Here is a 16,880-nt window from a genome sequence, read left to right on the forward strand (position 1 = left end):
ACAACACATGCCCTCTTTTAGGGAGGGCACGATCTCTGGAACATTTTCAAATGGATTCAAATTAACTGTGCAGTTTATAATAAATAAAGCACCTGATGTGCAAAGATGAATTTTAGCTTAGCGGTGTTAGAAGTGGTACTGTGATATCAGAAGGTAGGCCAGGTCCATCACTCAAGCTCAGCTTATATTGTTGATTTGACACCTATCTAAATTTAGCATTAGACAAAACCCTGAACCCCACTGGTACTGCCTCATCGAAACCTCCACATCCATTCCACTATTTTGCCTCAGTCCTGGACGTCCTTTACTATGTAACAAATACGTGAGGGCTTATTTTCAGATTTTTCTCCTTTGCAACTTGTAATGTATTGATCTATGCTTAAGGACTGTGTTGTTCTTAAACAAGGAAACTCATTGCTTGTAATTGACCAGTGAGGTTTTTATTTCTGCTTGATTAAAAAAACTGGGCACTTGACAGCATGTGACTCTCTGCTACAAACCTTGGTTTAAAACTTCTAGATGTTGGTTTAAAATGTAATTTACTTTGTGTATTTTCAAACATGATTGGATCTCATTTCCATGTGCTTGCTAAATAGAGACAATTTGCAATGACACTTCCCCCAGGGGATATCATGAAAGGAAATGATAATATAACATTAATTGGATCTTTTTAAAAAAAATTCTGCTTCTGTGAAATTGTTCAGTGGTATGCCGGGTTCAGGAGAACATCACCATTCTGTCATTATCCAAATCTCCTAATTATCTGAGCTCACTTTACATTCCTTGTGTAGAATCATGTAAATCCTCATTTGTACAAACTTCAATATAAGAAACAACCACCTATCGCTATGTCAAGCCACTGAAACCAATAGAGTTGTTCTGAGTTGCAAAATATCAGTGCATTGTTTTAAGTAGAGGAAAAAAATGTTTCTCACCCATAGCACATTGGCAGAAATAAAATTTCCCTCTGCTGATACACTGTTCCTGTTCCCCCCAGATATTTTCTTAGTTTTACAAAAAAAGGTGGACGAGAGTCAATGCATAATTATCTAGTAGTGAGTTCTTTCTTATTCTTTTCCGTACCTCCTGCAATCTGGTGATTATGTGGCTCTTACATTTAGTTTTGTCAGCGTATTCTACGTGGACAAGGACAGAAAGCTAAAGAAAAGGAAAACAGAAAGGGAACAGAAGGAATTCAATAGGGAATGAACTGGTAATTACTTGTTCATAGAAAAGAACTTGAAATTTATCTGTCTCATTTGTTGTGATGGAGTTGCTATTGCAAAGGATTAGGAGGCCATTAAGAGACAGAACACCAAGCCAATTTTATGAACTCAGGCAAAAGGAGGAGAGAACGGCAGGCAAAGGCACTACAATGGTAGATAGACCTGCAACAAAATGGATGAACTTGACTTAGAACCATGTAGCAGCAGTAACCAATTTATGTCTGTGCTTTATGTCTTGACACATCAGCTGTTACTTCAAACTACTGTTCACCTGCTTTAACTTAATCACTTTGAGGTTGTACTTGATAGAAGAGGATACAGTGACCTCATTTCCTCTACAGACTTTTCTGCTGCAATATAGCTTAATACATTTTTTTTACCCCCACAAGTGAAATTTAGAAATTCTTACAGCTGCTTTTCTTATTAGGTGGACCCTTGTGTGGAGGCTACCATAAAAAGCTGTAGCATGGCAGCCGGCAGCCCTATGTGGCAGTCCTAACATGTATTCCCCTTCCATATCCTAATATGCAACATTCCTTTCTAGATATTCTGCATTTCCCAGGGAATCTCCATTATTATGACATTATCTGCTACAAGGAATGTGTAGCAGTAGCCCAAAGAATTTTCACATAATTCAGAGAATCTGCATGGGAAGGTACATTGATGATTATCTATATCTGACATCTGTATGAATCATTGATTCTGCCAGATTGAGAGAAATTTCAAATTTCAAATTTAAACTTTAAAAATAAGAGTTTTAGCCAACAGTCATAGATATTTAAACACATTTCAGCAAACCAGATTTTTTAATCTTAAATCCAATTTCCAAAAAATTGAATCCAGGGAAAGTTACTGGGAATGTACCTGTTCTTTTCACTGCTACAGCTTGGTCTGATTCAGCCATCTCAAGTCTGAAGAGTTTTGTACTTGGTAAATATCTTCAGTTCATTGCAAAGAAGGATCTGCGGTTTGTCACATATCCCAGCACAAAGAGAAATCTTTCCTTCAAATAAATAAAAATGATAAAACCAGGTCCCTCAAAGTGAAGTTAAACTCTTATCACAGAAAGTTCAGAGCATGTTTTAAGAAGAGGACTGTAGGAAACAACTTTTTCATTGAAGCTTCCACAAGAACATGCTGAGAAATATATCTGTCGCTACAACTCCCAACACTCAAAAGGTTGAAGGGCAAAATTGGTTAATCTTCCATTTTGGGACAATATAGTGAATGTAGTACAGTTTTGGGAGAGTGTAATAAAAAATAAAATATCTCTGCTTATTCTCAGTACACATGGCTTTTTGATCACGTACCTCCACTATTGCATCTCTGCAAGCATAATTTAACTCTATGAAACAGGCAATTTCAATGGCACCTTAGACAAAATTACTGTGAGGAACACAGTGAGCAGCTCCCAGTGTTTTTCTATGTAAATGAAAAGCTGTTGCTAGGAAATTATAAATAATTATTGATTCACAAGCACTCATGGCATGCTTCTAATTGAATAATGTGCATTTGCTTTTGTAAACACTTGCTATATTTCATTATCTATACTTTTCATCAGAAAACTAGGGCTCTGCTTTCAGTTATGTGAGCAATACCACAGCCATTACCCCCAAAATAAAATGGTGTCTGGGAGGTCAGCCAATTTACAGAGCAACGTGAGATGCACAAAAGTCCTATCTAAGCATTCCCATGCATTTTAACAATTGTGTGAACGTGACAGCAAAGTTGTGCATGCAGACCTCAATCCTGCATTGCAGTCTTACCAGCCCCCCACCCACGACCACCAATCCATGCATTGATAGGGCACATCTGTCAAAAAGAGCTGCCTCTTCATGCATAGGCTTCTTCTGTGATATAGAACTCAATTTTTAAGCTCCTCCAACTTAATATAACAGCAAAGAGCTCCAGTATGAAGTTGTAGTCATTTTTACGTGAGTACATGTGCACACACCTGTATGGATGTACTTACTTTTGATTTTCCACTTCAGGTACCAAATGTTCTTAAGGCAGCACTAGGTACTTTAATATAAATTGGAAGTGTGAGAAGGTTCCTTTGATAAGGCAGAAATTTTGCATGGTGACTACATGAAGTTATTTCTATAAACTATGGGTCTATGAGCAACGGCTGATTTCACAATTGCTTCTGTCTGTTGTAGAAGAGTGGAGGTTGGGTTATAGCTGTAATCCTTTTTGCATGTTTGTTGCAGTTCTTGCATATGCATCCAGTGCATATTTAACTCCATGTAAAGATTACAGATAGGTAGCCGTGTTGGTCTGCCATAGTCAAAATAAAAAATTCCTTCCAGTAGCACCTTAAAGACCAACTAAGTTAGTTCTTGGTATGAGCTTTCGTGTGCATGCACACTTCTTCAGATACGATTTGGTATCTGAAGAAGTGTGCATGCACACGAAAGCTCATACCAAGAACTAACTTAGTTGGTCTTTAAGGTGCTACTGGAAGGAATTTTTTATTTTGTCCATGTAAAGAAATGTTCTTCTGCACTGTGATTCATTACTAGAAAGCATCCCATTTTCCCTTTGAAAAAATCTGTTTAAGAGCTTACTGGACTGCTTTAGAATTATCTTTTCTCTAGATATGTAAGTAGACAACAATGACTGACACCTTAATAAAAAGTAGCTACATTCTCTGAATTTGTTCTTCCCTAGGCTGAAGTTACTTGTGGGTGTGAACCCTATGGGTTTAGGAGGATGAGCACAGCATGATGTGCATTTGGGACTTGCACATAGCCCTCCCATTGCAACAGTGAGTATTTTCCTTTCACTTTTAGCATGTCCTGAAATACCAGTTGGGCTGCAACTATACATGTGGGGTGGATGGTAAGTGTACCATATAGTTTTGAATTTTGCATTTTCTTTTCATCTAAGACAGCATTTCAATGTATTAAAAATATAACAGCACAGAAAATGGATCAGACACTACTTAAGATAATGTTAAGAAAAATCATAATAATTCTGGGTTTTGTTTTTTTAAATCAAAATATTACCAAAAATAAGAAGTTGATGATAAGGAATTCCATTTTGTGTTGTCACTTGCATTTTTTGTTTAATCCAGCGGGTTTGAAAACTGACAGTCTTATCTCCAAGGTCTGCCTGCAGAAGCTCAAAATTTAAGAATGGCTTGGGAAGGAAACACATTAGTTAGGCAGGTATTTCCCTGTCCTTTCCTTTTGATTTAATCCAAACTGGATTCAACACCATTCGATATCAAGAATGACTTTTAAAATATATTACGGGCAGGGGGAAGCCTACATCTGTGGTGAAGGAGAAGAAAAGGAAAAGCACAACGTCAACCACAGATTGGTGAGGAAGTAATAGCATAGGAAGGCAGAGCTGAGGGAGCAAATACTTCCTAGAAACAGTCTGCTTCCTATCTGCATCTCTTTCTTTTCAGACTGGTTACAGGTTTTCAGATAAAGAACATGCTCATTTATTTTATATTTTATATACAACAATTCATAAAAATCACAAAGTAATTAACAAGTTACAATATAAAATGTGTAGTCACAACCAGTAAAAAGCAAAGTTATTAAAATCACAAAACAACTCATCAGATGGAAACACCAGCATGATAATATATACTAGTAAACTGTTCAACAGATCAGATTTGGGGGGGGGGGGGCTTAAAACAAGATCAGCAGGACATAGAGCCCCGGGTGGTGCATATTACGTAGCAGTGAACCTGCAAAACTGAAGATGCCTGACCCACCTCCAGAGATAAGCAGTTCCACAGATAAGCAGTCTGTGCAGATCACAAGAAATATGTGTAAGTAGGTGAGCAGTAGCATTCTGCGCCAGTTGGAACTTGCAAACCATCAAGGGCAGCCCTATATAGAACCTTGCAGTAACCTAGATGTGAGATCACCCAGATTATCTAGACAAGAGATAATCACTGTAGCAAGAATGGCCATAGCTGGCAAAACAGCCAAAGCAGGAAATTTCAGCAGTCCAACAGTCACTGGAGCCTCTAGTGACCTAAACTGTATCCAAGAGGACCTCCAAATTATGCACCTGTTTCTTCCCAGAGATTGTAATAGTGTCCAGAACAGGCCACCTCCTCACTCCCCAAACACAGGAACCTCCATCTAGTCATTTTATTGGCCCTCATGCAATCCATTACTGCCTCTAGGCACCTACTATTGTGCTGCCTTACCTGATTCAGATGGGATGGAGAGATAGAGCTGAGGCTCATCTCATTCCAGATACCTAAGTGACCTATCCCAGGGCCACTATATAGATGGTGCCAAGCATAGAGGACATAATGGAAAGCAGGATCACGAATCAGTGGAGCAAATGTCTTCAAGTGCTACTTTCTAGAAGTGGTATCGAGTTACATACCACCTGTCATTGTAAAATGCATCCCAGGGTGGTTCACAATACTAATAATAGCATAAATTCTATTAATATGGGCTCATCCGTCCATTTCCAGTCTACAACATTTTGTATGTGTTCTTCCTTAAATCTCTTCCGTCCCTTTTACAAATTAATCTGTAAGTAATCTGTAACAAACAACCCCAAATATGCACTTAGAAGCTGAATGCACATAGAAGACCTCTTTAGCAGTCATGCTGAATGTGAAGGTTTGATATAGATCCAGTGTAGGGACACTGGGGATGCAGCTTTTATGTATGCCCCAACTCTTCTTTTCATTCAAATACCTGAACAGGACTTTTAACCTCTATATGAAGCCACTGGGAGAGATCATCAGGGGGGTTGGACTGGGTGTTCATCAGTATGTGAATGATACCCAGCTCTACCTCTCTTTTAAATCAAAACCAGTGAAGGCGGTGAAGGTCCAGTGTGAGTGTCTGGAGGCAGTTGGAGAATTGACGGCGGCTAACAGATTGAGGTTGAATCCTGACAAGACAGAAGTACTGTTTTGGGGGGACAGGGGATGGGTGGGGGTGGAGGACTCCCTGGTCCTGAATGGGGTAGCTGTGCCCCTGAAGTCATTTTGGACTCACAGCTGTCCATGGAGATGCAGGTCAAATCTGTGTCCAGGGCAGCTGTCTACCAGCTCCATCTGGTACGCAGGCTGAGACCCTACCTTCCTGCGGACTGTCTCGTCAGAGTGGTGCATGCTCTAGTTATCTCCCACTTGGACTACTGCAATGTGCTCTATGTGGGGCTATTTTTGAAGGTGACCCAGAAACTACAGCTAATCCAGAATGCAGCAGCTAGACTGGTGACTGGGAGTGGCTGCCAAGAACACATAACACTGGTCCTGAAAGACCTACATTGGCTCCCAGTACATTTCCGAGCACAATTCAAAGTGTTGGCGCTGACCTTTAAATCCCTAAACGGCCTTGGCCAAGTATACAGTGGAACCTCTACTTACCAACATTATCCGTTCCGGCGCCCTGTCCTTTAGGCGAAACAGCTCGCTGGTAGATGCGCTGTTGTGTGCATGTGCAGATGGCGGCAGCCTTTTCCGCACGTGCGCAAATTGCAGCAAACCCAGTATTTACTTCTGGGTTTACCGCAGTCGCGACTTGGATTGGGCCCAAGTAGAGGTGGTCATAAGTAGAGGTTCTACTGTACCTGAAGGAGCGTCTCCACCCCCATCGTTCAGCCCAGACACTGAGGTCCAGTGCCAAGTGTCTTCTGGCAGTTCCCTCCCTGTGAGAAGTGAAGTTACAGGGAACTAGGCAGAGGGCCTTCTCGGTAGTGGTGCCCACTCTGTGGAACACCCTTCCATCGGATGTCAAGGAAATAAACAACTATCTGACTTTTAGAAGACATCTGAAGGCAGCCCTGTTTAGGGAAGTTTTTAATGTTTTATGTTTTATTGTATTTTTAATCTTTTGTTGGAAGCCGCCCAGAGCGGCTAGGGAAACCCAGCCAGATGGGCAGGGTATAAATTTATTATTATTATTATTATTATTATTATTATTATTATTATTATTATTATTATTATTATTTCATTTCTTAAGAATGCCCATTGTCAATGCTAGAATTCTTCTTGCCCTCTAGATTTCAGGAGTGGTGAGCTGATGGCTGTTGTTTCATTTTAATAAAGATGAGCAATCAATGATTCAATATTCTACATGCAATCTGAAGTGGCATCGTCTGGGAGCAACTTTATCAACAACCTCACCTGTTGTTTATGTGAACAAGGCTTTAGACTTAAGTTGAATTTCTGCCTGGCAAGTCCATAATGAATTTTGAAGCCTTAGACAAATCCACCTGCTTCAAAGGCAGTCATAGAGACTTAAGTATATTTAGCTTCTACATCCTGATCATATGCCTTACAAATATGATATGCTTTCCTCCACCCCTTACAGGCTTACAAATGTCAGTCACTTATTATAGCTACCACATGCCTAATGCTATTGAAGAACCCTTGGTCTCTGTTATAAAGCACACAATAGGTTATTAAAATCAAGGCATTATTACTTTAAAAGAAATAGGATTACCTGTCACTTGTACACATAATAATTTTATCTTGATTACACTAGAGCATATAAACACAGACTTCCCTCTGGGAGTAGTGCTGGTGTTCATAATCAGATATGTTATTATATTGAATTATATTTTCACATTGACAACTCAACAGTTAGCTGTCTCTCTGTGTCTTTCATTTCAAACCACCAGTTCTCAAGAAGTAATTATAATTCTCACTGGGCTAAAACATGACATTTACTACTCAATAGAACAGGAGGTGTGATGGAGAGGTTTTTAAGAATAATGTAAATCATTTTCATATGCATGTTAAAAAAGGAAATAACAATTCACAGCAGAATCCTGTGTGTGCCTACTCAGGAGCAAGTCTCAAAGACTTAAGTGGAACTTACACTTTGGTAAGTGTATAGGATTGCAGCCTCAGTTTTTTAAGTGTTCTGTTTTAAAAACAACTAGTAGATATGTAAATTAATAAAGTTACTAGGTTTGTTATGTTTAATAGAGAAGGATTCTTGATTCATGAGAGAATAATAGCCCCAGTGATTAAAAATAAATAAACATAGGGTATGATACAGCCAATCTTAAAATCTTTTAAAATCCTTTGTAGCAAACATTAATTATATAAGTAAACATCATTCTAAGAATGTATTTCTCAGCACACGATGTAGGGATGACAGGATTTCCATTTCAGTATTCTATTCTTTTGTACTTTCTCTGGTTCATTCTGCCCCAGAGTTCCACTTCTGACTTCTGATTTAATTAAAAGAATTGTAAAATTATTTCTGTAATTGGAAGATTTGCATCTTGCTGCAGCTTTCGGTTTCTTCAATTCATTTTCATCCTTATTGCCCCTGCACCTCTATGCACTGATAAAACATCACAAACAAAAAGCAAGCTTGATGTGACTGTATGTCTGATTGTAAAATGCTAGATGGAATTAATCTTTAGACAGTTGTATGTACAATCAGATCAAGTTTGTTTCTTGTGTGCAATGTTTATCAGGGCAAGCAATTGTAAAACAAGACTCCAGGGTATCCTCTGTATTTAGTGGCATCATTAGCGCTGGGCTGTGTGGCACAGGACTGGGGCTCTGAAACTCCACACACACACACACACACACACACACACACACCCTACCCTGCAGCCACCAAATAACTGCACCATAGCTGTTCTTTTAAAAGAAAAGGCATGCTGCTACTGAACAAAGCTTCAGACAACGTAGAAAAACAAGTTAGAGAATCACATGGTGTTCCAAATTAAGTGACAATGGAAAACCCCAAGCTGTCAAGTAGCAACATTTTCTCTTGACCCACTGCTTTCCCCTGAGAAAACCCACTCTTTACTGCTCAGTCAGAGATAATGGCAATTCAGGTTTTGTCTGGAATGAGGCACAGCGGAGTCTGCAGTGTCTTAGAAATATGGTTTATTCACACATATTTACACCTGCGTTTTATGGAGAGAGCATTCACAGCCTCTACATCCCAAGAGGGGCTTGTCCTTCCAAGCAGTGCAGCAACGGATTCAAAGGCATCCTAAGTGCCATCCCCATGTCTCTCTGTAAAAGGTGCATTCAGTTTCTGCCCCACATTGGGGGTGCCAGACACGCGCATGTGATGTCACGTGCATCATGACAAGGCCTGATGCGTCACACAGGCCATGTCACACAGCGCAATGAGGCCTGGTGGGGCCCATCATGCCCCCTGAAAGGACTGCAATGAGTCCTGCTGGGCCTTGACGCACCATGACGCCACACACATGATGCGTTGGCTCACCCAGCCAGGCCACCACAGTGAAAATGTTGTGGTTGCCTCAGCACCCACAGCCCTGCATAGATGATGCCTGTGATCTTTAACTGCCTAATCCAGCTAGTATTCACATGGAGTTCTGCCCACTTCCTGCTCCTTCTTCCCAGAAACCCCTGCTCCCCAAACCTCTGTTGTAAAATGATATCTCTTCTTGCGGTGACATCATGCCTCCCCTGTTACCTGGGCTACCTCCCCCTCTGAACTTTTCTATTGTCTTCTGCTAACTAACAGACAGATTGAGGCAAACACAGTGCTTGCATGGTCAGTTGTTCTTAATGGCCCAGTACCTAGTTCTCCTTCTGTTCTTAATGGCATTGCTATCAGCGATCTCTGGAACTGGAGAACTGGTTCAGCTCCTATTTTGCATTGGCTTGTCACCTTCCCTTTAAACTGCAGAAATCAGCTAAATTCTACCCCTTTACTAAATTTAGGATTATGGGGAGTCTGCCCCTTCCAACAAATTCACATGCAGTCAAACCTTGTCTCCCAAACACCTCTGTTTTGGAACTTTCCGGCTCCCGAATGCCAAAAACTGAGAAATAAATTTTCTGGTTTTCAAACATTTTTCAGAAGCCGAACAATTGATGTGGCTTCCGCTTGAGGAAGCTCCTGCAGCCAATCAGAAGCCGCACCTCGGTTCTCAGACATTTCAGAAGCCAAACAGGCTTCCAGAACAGATTACGTTCAACAACCAAGGTTTGACTGCATACACAATGTTCACTATATACTAGTGGGGTGCATTCCCTTTGTGTGTACCGCATATAATGAGGTGAACTGAGGTGATTGGGGTTGGTCTCTCATGCTCCCAGGCTGGATCATGCCATTAACAAGGCTTGACAAGACTGATCAGAGAGTTTCAGCCACAGTTTTTTCCAAGAGAGAAAAAACTAAAGTGACTGGGGAAATGGCCAGAGCTTCAGAGGGCAAGGGTGTATAAGGAAGGAGGTTAAAATAAGAATTGCTTTCTTAGCTTGTATGTAGGTTGTTCTTAAGTAGGGGGATACACACACGCACACACACTGTTGTCAAGAAGTAGATAGGTAGCCGTGTTGGTCTGCCATAGTCAAAATAAAAAAATTCCTTCCAGTAGCACCTTAAAGACCAACTAAGTTAGTTCTTGGTATGAGCTTTCGTGTGCATGCACACGAAGAAGTGTGCATGCACACGAAAGCTCATACCAAGAACTAACTTAGTTGGTCTTTAAGGTGCTACTGGAAGGAATTTTTTTATGTTGTCAAGAAGCCACAGCTAGGAAATGAAACAATTCTGCTGGTATGCACATGCATGCAAAGAATATCTCTGTATCAAGGCCAATGAGCCTTTTTATTATTAATCTTAAACATAAAAATAGATACAGTATAAGGTGATGGTTATTGCCTACCTTTGGGATTTATGTACACGTGGAGGAAGAAGACAGATACCAAGGTCTGTCCATACCCCCCAAAATATAATTGGTGGTAATATATAGCTAGAAATACAGGAAAATAAGGCATAAGGCTATACTAGTCTCCTTGTATTATTAAAGCATTGCCCCGAGCAAATAAAATAGATTTGGACATTAACCAAGGAGGTACTATTTCAAAAGTATTGTGGTATAGTTCCTTCTATTACAGATAATTACATGTGAGAGACAGGCAATCTTGAAATTCTCTACTCTTATGATCTGATTTTTCTTAAAGAAGAAAAATATCCACTTGATTCCACCAGGTTGAGCAGAGAGACAGCATTATTCATATGCAATGCTGCAGATGCCGACATTAAAAAAAAAAATTAAAACATGAATTTAAACTCTGTAGTAAATGCAGGTTAAGCTCAAATTACTACCGAACTGGAACAACCTACTTCAAAAATTCAGCTTGAGAAATATGACTTCCTCCATGTTTAATTCACTTTGGGCATAATGTCTCTCCGCTGGAAGTAGAAGCTTACCTGAAGCTGTAATGTTTTGCTCTATTTCTGCAAATATACATAAAGCAGTGAATAAGATGATATATATTTGAGGTCTTCATGATGGAAACCCATTCTAGATTCTGACCAAGTTACGCTAAGGAACATCAAAAAGGCTAACCAACCCTGATGTACAAGAACGTTTTGACACTTCCATCTATAAAATTCAACCTCAAAGCAGCATATGATGTTCTGTAATAATTTCAGGACACACGTCCTCATTTCAGAGGTTTGTTCAACTGCACTTCTGAATCGTGCCTTCACTGTATTGCTTACTGTCTGATATTCCACTCTTTAGAAGCAGTGTGTGATACTCTGTAGCTTTAAAATTTGGTAATTGGGTATAAAATAACAGGAAATAAAAGTTCTGAGAATGTTTACCAATACCGATACTTACATCCCAAAGAAAATCCAGCTGGCTTTCTCAGATGCACAGCTATTATTCTCTAAAGGGAAACAAGGCAAACAACTGGCTGTGTACACACCTGACTTCACCCATATAAACTTGCAAAATGATTTAGAAGAATGCATTGGAACTGCAGGCTTATTTGAATTTGTGGCCTTTGCAATTTCCTTTCCATGGGTCACTGTCTCAAAGAATTACACTCTCACCCTTCCCTATGGTTGGTTTTTACTAGACACTGAAATGTGCAATAAGCACACTGTGGTTGCCGCTCTTAACTTAATTGGCAGTCATTCAAGTTCAATTAGATCTAAAAGGAGGCCTTTCATCTTGCTGCACCGCTACCTGTAAAAGTATAAATTATTTTATGTTTTTCAGACAATGGCTGTACTCATCCACTTTAAATAGCACTATTTCTACACCTCTAGTCATAAAAAGGAAAGAAAACCTTTCTGGAAGGAGGTTTACTCCTCAGTTTTATATTACACTAGCAGTCAATATGAATTCTAGGTCATCCTTCACATAAGCAGCTCACTTTGGTCCATTGATAAAAGTCAACACTCTCCTCTGCCTCGCTGCTTTTCAAGGATCCATTAAAGGAAACAACTGCATGGATCCAAGACTCATATATATATATGAGGGTCTGTTTCCACTGGTCTTTTAGCAAAGCTGTTGAATCTTCTTCTTCATCATCATCATCATCCAAGGATATTGTGGCATAGATGGCATACATCGGGGCAGGGAGGAATCAAAACTTTCCAGGACTAACTGGAAACTCACTGTAAACACACCTTTAGTTTAAGTCAGGGCAGAGGCGTAGCAAGGTCAGGTCGTACCCGATGCAGAAAATTTCTTTTCAACCCACCCACGCCCCATACTGAAATCTAGTTCGACTCCCAAGAGACAGCGATCAACTCACAGTATAAAAAGACTGCCTGTGATCTACCCATTGTCATTGCCAGGAGTTGTTGATCTTTTTTAAGGGAAGGATTGACCAAAGAGTTATTGAGCTTTTGTTGGGATTCCAGAAACCCTCTGTTTCTTTGCTCGCCTTCCTCCTTTACGTCCTCTCCCTGCGTGCCTGCATCCACCAGCCCAGGAGCGTGGGACTGCGCAGCTCCCCCCCTTTCCCAGTCGGATTGTGGTAGGCTGGAGTCGTGGGTGGGTGGCACACCGAATGTCCCCCCCCCCCCGGAGAAGACACCCAGGCCGGTCTGCCCCCACCTTGTTCCATCCCCGAGTCAGAGGTCAGTAATCTTTTTCTTCATGAGACCTGCATTATCTTGTGGATAACCACATGCCAGCTATGAGCACGGTCAAAGTCACATGCATGTGCCATTCACACACATCCATCCATGGACTCAAGAATACAACCATATCCTCCACCCTTGAATTTGCCAGGATTGTGCTTCCTTGGCAGGCTTCCCTTTCACAGTGCATGTCACAGCTTCAGCCTGCCCTCTCCTTAGCTGATTGGCAGAAACTGTTAACAGGGGAAATGTGAGGCTGTGAAAGGCCAACAAAGAGAAGCCAGCAGGCTGTATCTGACCTGCATGATTTAAATCAGTGGTGTCCATGCACCTAATGTTTTATTTTAAACAAAAAGCTTAATCTTCACATGCAATTGTTTTGCACTGTTAGCTCATAAATATAAATGAGGCTAGTAATAGCAACAGGAATATATAGATATATGGTACTGTTCTCTTATAACAAAGGACAGACTCTGCCTGTGAGAGCTTAGCAGGGACAGGATAGAGGACTCTACTCCTCTTTTCTTCCAATGAGCCTGCCATCTAAGGGTCATTTCTTGATGCACGTTCGTCCCTTTGCAATTTCAGCAGAAGGAACTGTACTAGGATATGCGTCCTTTGAGGTGGCAAACAGAACTTTGAAAACTTCTGAAACTTCTGTTTCGGTGTATCTGAAGAAGTGTGCATGCACACGAAAGCTCATACCAAGAACTAACTTAGTTGGTCTTTAAGGTGCTACTGGAAGGAATTTTTTAATTTTGACTATGGCAGACCAACACGGCTACCTACCTGTAACAAAAACTTTGAAAAGGGAGTTATAAGTCCATGAGCCCTGACTTTTTGCTGATCCATCATTTCTCTCAGAGGACCATACATGATCATGACTACAATGAGATAAAATGATTGTTCATCATGCAACAATGCCAGAAGTTCTGTCTTCCTGCTACTTCTAAAGTAAGTAACCATTATTGGAGGTTCAGGGTGGATTCAACTAACCTGGTGCACTTGTGGAAGCCAGTGCAAGGACTACCACTGGTGCAACAAGGCTCTTCCCTCTCCTCCCCTTGAGCCCCCTTACACCTCCCGCAAATCCACTCTGGAGGGTTAAGATAAGCATGCAGGGGAAGAAGGGAGATCATTTCTTCTGGCAATATAAATGCTTATGCTGTTGAAGTGGTCATCATAGCACAACATTGACTTCCATCCAACAATGAATTCAAAAACTACGCAACCAATTAATACCAAGCACATTGTCCGAATGTGTGTGCAAGTGCACACCTGTTAGATAAAACACATGCTCCAGAGAATCACATGATGCATCTCTTTTTCCACTTAACCTGTTAGTTTTCTGTATACAGTGATATTTTAGTATGGGAACATTCAAAGTTCTGCCATTTGAAGATGAACCCAAGCAAAAATTCATCCTATGATTCTCTTTTTAAAAAAGAGTTTTCAACACATAATACAATAAAAAGCAAACCAATCTAATTAATATAAATAGGAAAGAATCAACAATAAGCAAAGGAAGAAAATGAAGAAGAAGAAGAAGAAGAAGAAGAAGAAGAAGAAGAAGAAGAAGAAGAAGAAGAGAAAGAAGAGAAAATAAACACAAGGCCCTCTATCACAATTATGTCTTAATCCATATCCCACACATGTGATTCTCCTGATCATTTATTTCGGCACTCAATCCCTCTCTCACACAGAGAGAGTAGCCAGAATGTGCCATTCTATAAATAGCTGTATAATTTCAAATCTGTTTTCATTTCTTTATTTGATAAAAACAAACATAATGAGGTTTACAGAAAAACAGTGGGAATGTAAGGCTGAAACCCATGGCTCTCATCCAGAGAGTGATACACACAGTGGGGTCCCACAGGAAAGCAAAGAATTGCAACAGCAAGTTGACCATAGCAAGGCCCAGCTATGCTTGTGGCATTTATTCATTCATTCATTCATAGCCATGATTTCTCTTTCTTTCTCTCCCACTTCCCCTACCAGACTTCACGGGCATTTTCTCAGCCTATATGCAATCACGGCATATCCTTTCTTTTTATGAAAACCACATACACAAATTCCTCTTTAAATATTGATTATTAAAGCAATGGCTGCTATCCAGGAAAGTTCTTTAGGTGTGCCAAAGGGTTTACACACATCTTTCAACATTTCTTTGGAAGCTCTGTTGGTTTAAAATATACTGTAATGTTGTATAGCTGGGGGAAGAAAGATAAAAGGGCAGATGGATGCATAGAATTAGTCACATTCTCTTTGGTTTGCAACCATTTCAGGGTCTTATTTTTTCCTTGTCTATACCATCATTTATACTAAATATAAGAAGGCACAGAAAGAATACAGAAGCTGCTCTCTTTAGAAACATGAGATAAAAGATTACTGCAGAATTTAAAGTAAGGTTGTTCAATTGACTATTTTAAAAAGGGATCCATTTCCCAAAATTTAGGAATCAAGCCCATTATTTTGCATGGCTTCTATTTAATTGACTTTAATTACCCATTCACATCAACAAGGACAAACAGACCTTGCATTTCAAATGAATCGCTGCAAGTAATACAAAATGCTGGTGTGAAGGCTTCAAATGCTTTATATGGCGTAAGTACAGAAACAATAGCTCAAAGTTGTCAGTGCTGAATAGCTTCAGTGAAAGCAGAAGGCATTACGCTTTATCTATCTCATGCAAGAAACAATGGGATGTAAAGTGTCTTTCAAACATATCAGAGGAAATAGAAATCTTGGAACTCTGCAATCAGCTCACCATGGGGAAAAGTATTATACAAGCCTCTGAGATACATTATTACCACTGAACCAGTTAGCTCCCTGCTAGGAAGAAGTCCTTGCAAGAGATCCAAAGAGGCAGGAAAAGTGCCCTCTTGCAACCATAAAAATTATATTGACAGTCTCACTTTGCTTCTTCAAGGTTCAACTACTGAAATTGTGTAATCGCTCTAGAAAGTTAAGTTTAAAAAACGAGTTCTGTATTTTGTGATGGAGAAAGCCGTCATCTAAGTCCAGCATTCACAATTTTAAAAAGAGTAAAGATAAAGAAGCATGTGTATGGGCAGTGGTAGATGTACTTAGAATCAGAGAATCATCCCTGTGTCCTCAAACAACAACAATTCTTCCATTCAGAGTAGATTTGGATTCCTGCCATATTTCTGGGTATATTCCAATAGTGCAGGTTGCTTTACATCCACTTTGACCAGAGCAAACAAAAGAAAAAGAAAAATAACATAGGAAACAGACCTATGCCATGCTAAACCATTTGCTCATCTGGACTGGCATTGTCTACTGTGCTGGACTGCAGTTCTCCAGGCAGTGCAGCATATCACCTGCTATTGGACCCTTTTAACTGAAGATGCCAGGGAGTCTGCATTCAAAGCATGTTCTCTACCACTGAGCTGTGGTGCCCCCTACCCCCTCCAAAGGCATGTAAGATTTCATTTCTTACTTTAATGTTTTCTAATGTTTTAATGTACCTATTTCTTCAAAAGGACTAAAGGCGGCTAATGAACAAATAATAGAGATAGAATAAAGCAAGTGATATCTGGAAAAAGAAAGTATGCTCTTAATTTAATGAATTAACAACACCCAACCTGTTTAATAAATTCCAGCAACAAATAACAGAACTGAGCCTGCAAAATTAGGCAATTAACAATATTGTTGGCATCCGTCTGTCTCGAGAGACAATGGAGTGCACCTCCAGAGGTGAAGTCAAACCTCTGTGCAAGTCTGGGCAGTGTTTATGAAGGTCCTGGGTTGCCCAGACGACAAGGCAACCCACCTCTCGGCCTCACCGATGTGGTCCAAAGGAAAG

The 16,880-nt window shown here is 40.2% G+C and overlaps 1 long non-coding RNA gene across 1 annotated transcript in view; it reads right to left on the reverse strand.

Moving 5' to 3' along the window:
• Positions 1-1,066: 1,066 nt before the first annotated feature.
• LOC310686253 overlaps positions 1,067-16,880 on the reverse strand; it is a 39,334-nt gene continuing 23,520 nt past the window's right edge. Inside the window, exons 2-3 of the long non-coding RNA XR_014515793.1 lie at positions 2,091-2,229; positions 1,067-1,158 (exon numbers count right to left, since the gene is read on the reverse strand). This is a non-coding gene — a long non-coding RNA (uncharacterized lncRNA). The remainder of the gene's footprint in view (positions 1,159-2,090; positions 2,230-16,880) is intronic.

The sequence above is a fragment of the Podarcis liolepis genome (genome assembly GCF_965112155.1).
Source record: "Podarcis liolepis genome assembly, chromosome: 9".
NCBI lineage: Eukaryota > Metazoa > Chordata > Lepidosauria > Squamata > Lacertidae > Podarcis > Podarcis liolepis.